This window comes from Sceloporus occidentalis, unplaced genomic scaffold (assembly GCF_023333645.1).
Source record: "Sceloporus occidentalis isolate IW3139 unplaced genomic scaffold, rSceOcc1.0.p SCAF_14, whole genome shotgun sequence".
Classification (NCBI taxonomy): domain Eukaryota; kingdom Metazoa; phylum Chordata; class Lepidosauria; order Squamata; family Phrynosomatidae; genus Sceloporus; species Sceloporus occidentalis.
In genome coordinates, this window is record NW_028316994.1 from 2,171,361 (window position 1) to 2,178,768 (window position 7,408).

Genomic DNA, 7,408 nt, shown 5'->3' on the forward strand with positions numbered 1-7,408 from the left:
CCAGGGGAGGGGAAGAGCTGCTCTTTACTTTGTAACACCTAATAATTAGCTACTTGGTAAAGTTCATTCCAAACTTAGTTTGCATGTCTGATACGGCCTCTAATTAAACTCTTTGCTGAATCTGTCTGTGACAATTATACCTAATTACAGGCTTTGCACCCTCGTTTGCGCTTTGGAGAGATGTCCCATTGGGAGTTCGCACTAAAGAGAAAGAGAAGTATTCAGGTAAACACAAGTTACAGGGAAAGTTAATACAGGAGTTTTTGTGCTGTTGGCTCCAGGAAGATTAGAAAGTTCCTTTCAATTTGGGGGTCATTCTCCCTTTTGATTTTGCTAACCATGTCATGCAATGAGGACACATTGACTTGTGCTTCCTATACCTGCATTGTATGCTAAGCATGTTCATTTCTGTTATTTGAATCAGTAAAGGAAAATTACACAGAACGTGTGGCAACTGGTGGCTCCCATGTCAGTGAGACAGTAATCCACTTTGGAGTCTAAACTTTAAAAGAACTGTCCAAGGTTCTGATCCTATTTTGGGGATAGGGATCAGCACCTTGCATAGCTCCTTTAAAATCTAGATGAAAACCTGTAGTGGATTTGTTCTCCATTGACATGTAATTTGCCAGCTGTCACTACACACAGCTAAATGGACCTCCATATGTTGTCAGACTGCAGCCCTCATCATCCCTAGTCAGCATAGCCAGTGGTGAGGGATGATGGCAGTTGCACAGTTCAACAACATCTGGGCAGAGGTCAAATGTTGCCCACCCCTAATCTTTCATGTATTTCATAACCTTTAATCTCTTCATGCAAAAGTTCATGTACGAAAACAGAAGACGAAACAGGAAGCATCCATATCTGATTGAAAACACTGGTAATCTGTTGTTATGATAACCCATAGCCTTCTATTTTAATACCATAAATATTGTGAGGTTCACCCCTCCATGACCCTGAATGTAGGCCCCATAAGCTCTCAAGCAAAGAATCACATCGGTAGTTTAGGAGTTGCAAAAGGGCTGATTCACTCACACACACCCCAAGAAGGTGAGGGAATTCTAAAAAGAAACCATATACCAATTTCCAGGTGCACTGTTTGTTCCTGTCTCTCACTCCTGTGGATCACCACAGGACTGCTTCAGTGACCAAGGATGGCATCTCTCCTCTGAATGACTGTCTGAAGTCAGTAATGGATTGGATGAGGGAAAATAGACTTAAATTGAATAATAATAATAAAAAAACACGGAGGTACTTGTCATAGGCAATCCCAATCCGGGTATGGTGATAAGCTCCCCAGTTCTGGGTGGGGTCACACTTCCCCTAAAGGACTGTGTTCGTAGCTTGGGGGTGCTCCTGGACTTGTCGCTTCACCTGTCGTCCCAGGTGGACACGACAGCCAGGAGTGCCCACTATCAGCTCTGGCTGATTTGCCAGCTACGACCCTTCCTGGAACGGGAAAACCTTGAAACAGTTGTACACTCCCTGGTAACCTCTCGTCTCAATTTCTGCAATGTGCTCTACATGGGGCAACCCTTATGCCATGTTTGGCAGCTGCAACTGGTCCAAAACATGGCAGCCAGATTGGTGACTGGGAGTTCCAAGTTTGATTCTATCATGCCCATTCTAAAATCCCTTCACTGGCTACCTATTAACTTCCGGGCACAGTATAAGGTGTTGGTCATTACCTATAAAGCCCTACATGGCCTGGGTCCAGTTTACCTGAGGGAATGTCTCCTCCCATATAATCCTTCCTGCACTCTCAGATCCTCAGGGAAGAATCTACTGCAGTCAGAGAGAACTAGACTAGTAACTACTTCCCAGAGGATGTTTTCTGCTGCCACTCCAAAAATCTGGAATGATCTGCCGAACGAGATCCGGCAACTAACATCTTTAGAGGCCTTTAAGAAGGCAATAAAAACGGATCTCTTCCGGAGGGCCTTCCCAAATTGATCCCCTAATCTCACTCTCCACTTGCTTAAATTGTTCTCTTTGGACTGATTCGTTCTTGACTGATTTTATTGCCCATTGTTTGGGAATTGCTTTTAATGTTAATTTTGGGGGGGGGGAGGGAGTGGGAATCTGGAGTCTAGTGTACTTTTATCTACCATCTCTGTGCCTTTGATTTTATTGTTTTCTCTTTTTATATGCTGTTGCCTGCCTTGATCCAACACAGGGAGAGGCGGGTTATAAATAATAATAATAATAATAATAATAATAATAATAATAATAATACCTAAAGCAGGAATATGTTCATTTACATTTGATTCTCACCTCAGAAGCCTCCACCTCATAGAATTTGGACTATTGGCCATGGGACCCCTGGTTCATTGCCCCAGGTGGGGTTCCCCCATAAACCCCCCAAATTTCATATGCTCCATGGACTAGTTGGTTCACAGGCAGACTCTGTTACTCAGAACTCTGCTAGACCCAGCTCATCGTTGCCATCTGAGCACTCAGCAACAGCCAAGTCCCATATCGCAAGTTACCAAAACCCGCATCTACAGAACTGCTAATTATGACCATCAGTGGAGCCTATTTCTATTCCCATCTAACTCCTTTATTTCTTAGCTTCTTCTGTGCCTGTGTGAGAGTATGAACAATTGTATGTGTGTTTATTCGTTTAATAAAATATAGCTTGATATAGGAACTCTGCCTCCCCACCTCTGTAAACATTGGGACATATCCAGAGGCTGCTTGTAACTCAGTCATAATTTGAGCTAAATATAAAATCCCCTAGACTTCACAGTAACACTGTCTATCACTGTGGGTTCCCACTTCCCTCTACAAATGCCATGTTTTGCTTGATCAATATAATTGGCTGGACCTAATCATGTTTCCCATTTCACCTCTCTGCTTTGGGGCAAAGAAACAGGGTGGCTATTTATTAATTTATTATTTATTGGATTTATATCTTGGCTTTCCACCCCCTTCCGATCTTTTTCTCGTTTGCTTTAATAAAATTGCATCTAGACCTTCCCCTTGCCCTTCTGCCTGTTTTCTGTATCTAGACGTTCATCTTGTTCTTCTGCTTGTTTTCTGTTTAATCAACTTTAATCTTATCTCCCTTTTCTTAGAACATGTTCTGGCATACTTGATTGCATCTCTGTCAAAGTTTGTGTTAGTTTCCATTGCAGACCTGGCCTCTCTTTTAGGCAAAAGGAAGCACTTGCCTCAAGTGATCCTGAGCTAAATCCTTATGCAAAGGGATCTTGTTGCACCTTTGAGACTAACTGAAATAAAGAAACTGGTAGCATGAGCTTTCATAGACTTGAACCTACTTCCTCAGATGCATGTGGAAATGAATCCTGTGGGGGAAGCTTCTATCACTGGATAGAATCATTTTGTTTCAAGCAGCAACAATATCTTGAGCCATCCCTTTCTAGTTCTCAGATTAAGTCTTTCTTTATTAACTTCACAATAGCCCCCCCCCCCCCCAGGTTTATCACACACCGTTTAAAGCGACTTACTCCATTCACATTTAATTTTGAAGCTGGATCTTATTGCATACACTGGGGTGCCAGTCACTCTTATATGGCATCTTTTCAAAAATGGCAGACTCCTGGTTTTGAAAAGATGCCGGATAAGCACAGCTGGGACTTGGGCTGCAACCAGGTTGCACTCACCTGGTCCCTGCCAGGCTACATTATTTTTAATTTTTACCTATGGTTGTGAAAGCTGCAGATTGAAGAAAGTTGAAAGAGGTGAATCAACTCATCTGAAATGTGATACTGGAGGAAGGTTCTGTGGAGACCATGAACTATCAAACATACAAATAAGTGGCTCCATGAGCAAAACAAGCCTGAACTTTTCCCTAGAAGTCAAAATGACTAAACTGAGATTTTCTGCATGCTTTCACCTTCAAAGCTCCTTCAACCCCCAACTGTCCTGATTTGACAGGGACAATCCCTAGAAATTCTCATTTGTCCCTCTTTTTCAGCTGCTTTTAAAATGTCACAGTTTTTCTCTCCTCCTCCCACTTTTTTCCTTTGTCCTTCATTGACTTCAATTGCTGAAAACTGAGTTCAAAGTGCAAAAGTAGTTTGCATTCACATGACTGAGTAGGGGGAGTGATGGGGGTGCAGTCTTTCCCTTACCAGTTGGCTCAGGCAAAAGGACACTGCGGCAGCCCCTGCTTTCTTACTAATAATGCCCATCATCACAGCCATATCCTAATATTGCTTGGTCATATGTGTTCCAGTTCTCCTCTGTAAAATGTTGCCCTGTATGTAATGAATAGCCAGGGGTGCTATAGAAATAACGTAGTTTGACACCAATTTAACTACCATGGCTCCATTCTATGGAATCATGGGAGTTGTAATTTTGTGAGGCACCAGCACTCTTTGGCAGAGAAGACTTAGTTTTTTGTGGGGTTTTTGGGCTATGTGGCCATTTTCTAGAAGAGTTTATTCCTGACATTTCACCAGCATCTGTGGTTGGCATCTTCAGAGAATGCATTCAGACAATGCAATTTTTGATAAAATTACCAACTTGTTAGATGAAGGGAATGCTGTGGATATAGTATATCTTGATTTCAGTAAGGCCTTTGATAAAGTTCCCCATGATATTTTTGCAAACAAGCTTGTAAAATGTGGGTTAGACAAGGCAACTGTTACATGGATTTGTAATTGGTTGACTGGCCGAACCCAAAGGGTGCTCAGCAATGGCTCCTTTTCATCCTGGAGAGAAGTGACCAGTGGGGTCCCACAGGGCTCTGTCCTGGGCCCAGTGCTATTCAACATCTTTATCAATGACTTGGAGGAAAAAATTGGGGGCATACTAATCAAATTTGCAGATGACACCAAATTAGGGGGAGTAGCTAATACCCCAGAGGACAGGATCAAGATTCAAAATGACCTGAACAGACTAGAAAACTGGGCCATAGCTAACAAAATGAAATCCAACACGGAGAAATGTAAGGTACTGCACTTAGGGCGGAAAAACGAAAAGCACAGATATAGGATGGAGGACACCTGGCTGAATGAAACTACATGTGAAAGGGATCTAGGAGTCCAAGTAGACCACAAGCTGAACATGAGTCAACAGTGCGATGCAGCAGCTAATAAGGCCAATGAGATTTTAGGCTGCATCAATAGAAGTATAGTGTCTAGATCAAGGGAAGTAATAGTGCCACTATATTCTGCTCTGGTCAGGCCCCACCTGGAATTTTGTGTCCAGTTCTGGGCGCCACAATTCAAAAAGGACATTGAGAAACTGGAGCCATGTGTCCAAAGGAGGGCGACAAAAATGGTGAAAGGTCTGGAAACCATGCCCTATGAGGAATGACTTAGGGAGCTGGGGATGTTTAGCCTGGAGAAGAGAAGATTAAGAGGTGATATGATAGCCCTGTTTAAATATTTGAAGGGATGTCATATTGAGGAGGGAGCAAGCTTGTTTCCTGCTGCTCCAGAGACTAGGACCTAGAGCAATGGATGCAAGCTACAGGAAAAGAGATTCCACCTCAACATTAGGAGGAACTTCCTGACAGTAAGGGCTGTTCGACAGTGGAACAAACTCCCCCGGAGTGTAGTGGAGTCTCCTTCCTTGGAGGTCTTTAAGCAGAGGCTGGATGGCCATCTGTCGGGTATGCTTTGATTTGGATTTCCTGCATGGCAGGGGGTTGGACTGGATGGCCCTTGTGATCTCTTCCAACTCTATGATTCTATGATTCTATGATTCTCTGAAGATGCGAGCCACAGATTGTTCTGGTACTGCTGCTTTTACAAAATATTCAATATTTTACCTTGTTTTTGTGATAAACCACAGTGTTTGGTGTTATGACACAGAAGACCACACTGGGGTGCTGTTGGCTAATTTTTTCTCTACAGTACAAAGCTTCCTTTTCTCAGTTGCAAGAAATGCACCCTGTCAAAACCTGTGCTTCAGAAGGAAACCCTTCAGAGCTCTTGTTCTGTACAGTGTATATAGGATCACCTAACAGCGAGTAGCATTTAACATGTAGCATTTAACATGCAAACCATTACAAACCATTGCAGAAAAGCACTAAAATGTATTCCCATCATTTCTGTGCAGGCTGCAGGATGAGTGGCGGTTTCTGATGAGTGATAACTGTAAGCACAGAATTTGGAGAAAGGAGAAGATTATTGTACAGAAGCTGGTGTATAAAAAATATGGTTTTGAATATTTTTGGTGATATGGATATTGCACTGTTGCTATATGGACTGGTCTCAGTGTAAAGTCATCACCGAATAAAATTACTAAGTCACTAAGAAAATTGGAAGCCATGAATATCACTAATCACTCATATACCTGTAATAGCAGAGGATGGAAGTTAAATAAATACAGATAAAGATGAACTATAAAAATTCAACTATATTAATACAATTTAAATTCAGACCTAAGTATTTTATTTTCTTCCTTCTCTTCTATTCTTTCACCTCCTTTCTTCCTAGGTATTCATTTCCTCGGCTCATTTGAACACTTAAATCAGGAGAGGGCAAAGTGCAGGCTTGCAGATGTTGTTCAATTGAAGTTCCCAGCAGTCCTTGCCAGCATGGTCAATGGTAAAATATATTGAGAGTTGCACTCTTGCAACACCTAGAGTATATCACAATTCCCATCCTGTCTTAAACAGTCCTTAAGAGTTCCATAGAGCTATATTTTGACTTCCTTTTCGGATGCTGTAGACTTCAGTTCTGCTAAATGGTCCCCAGTCACCCTGACCCTGCAATATATGCTGGGCCATTGAGGTTTATTGGTTTTAGCTCCTGTTCAGACCAGAGAAATGGGTCAGGACATTGCACCCATTTATCTATCACTACACCACAGTTACTTTTACTGCTTGGACATAAATAGCCTAAATGTACCAGATCCTGTCTGATCTTTGAATCTAAACAGGGTCAGTCCTGGTTAGTATTTGGATAGGAGATCACCAATGAATACCAGGTGCTGTGGGCTATATTTCAGAAGAAGGAACTTTACTATACCATCTCTGAGTTTTTCTTGCCTAAGGAAACCGTGTGACAGCCATAAGTTGACAGGCAATGTGAAGGCATGTACTCACACAATAAATGTTATTTCCTAATCACTTTAGCAATCGGACATACTACTGGGAACTATATCTGTATCTGAGGACGCAGATCAAGTCCATAAAAGCTAAAACTTTTGTAAAGTTAGGGCCGGTACATATCGGCAGGAAGTGGTGTGGCAGCGGCGATACTAAGGGTCAGGAGCACGCAGCAACCACATGCTCCTGAGCCCTAGTTTGTGTGGATGGCACCATCGTTATACGATGCCATCCACACAGTGCGCGTATAGATTACATCACAGGCATGCCACATCCAAACAGCGTGGCACGTGCATGAAGTAACTGTGATGACGCAAGACGGAAATGGCGCTTTGGCGGTGTCGCAGGAAGGAGTTCCATTTTGGAGCTCCTTTTTACTGCAGA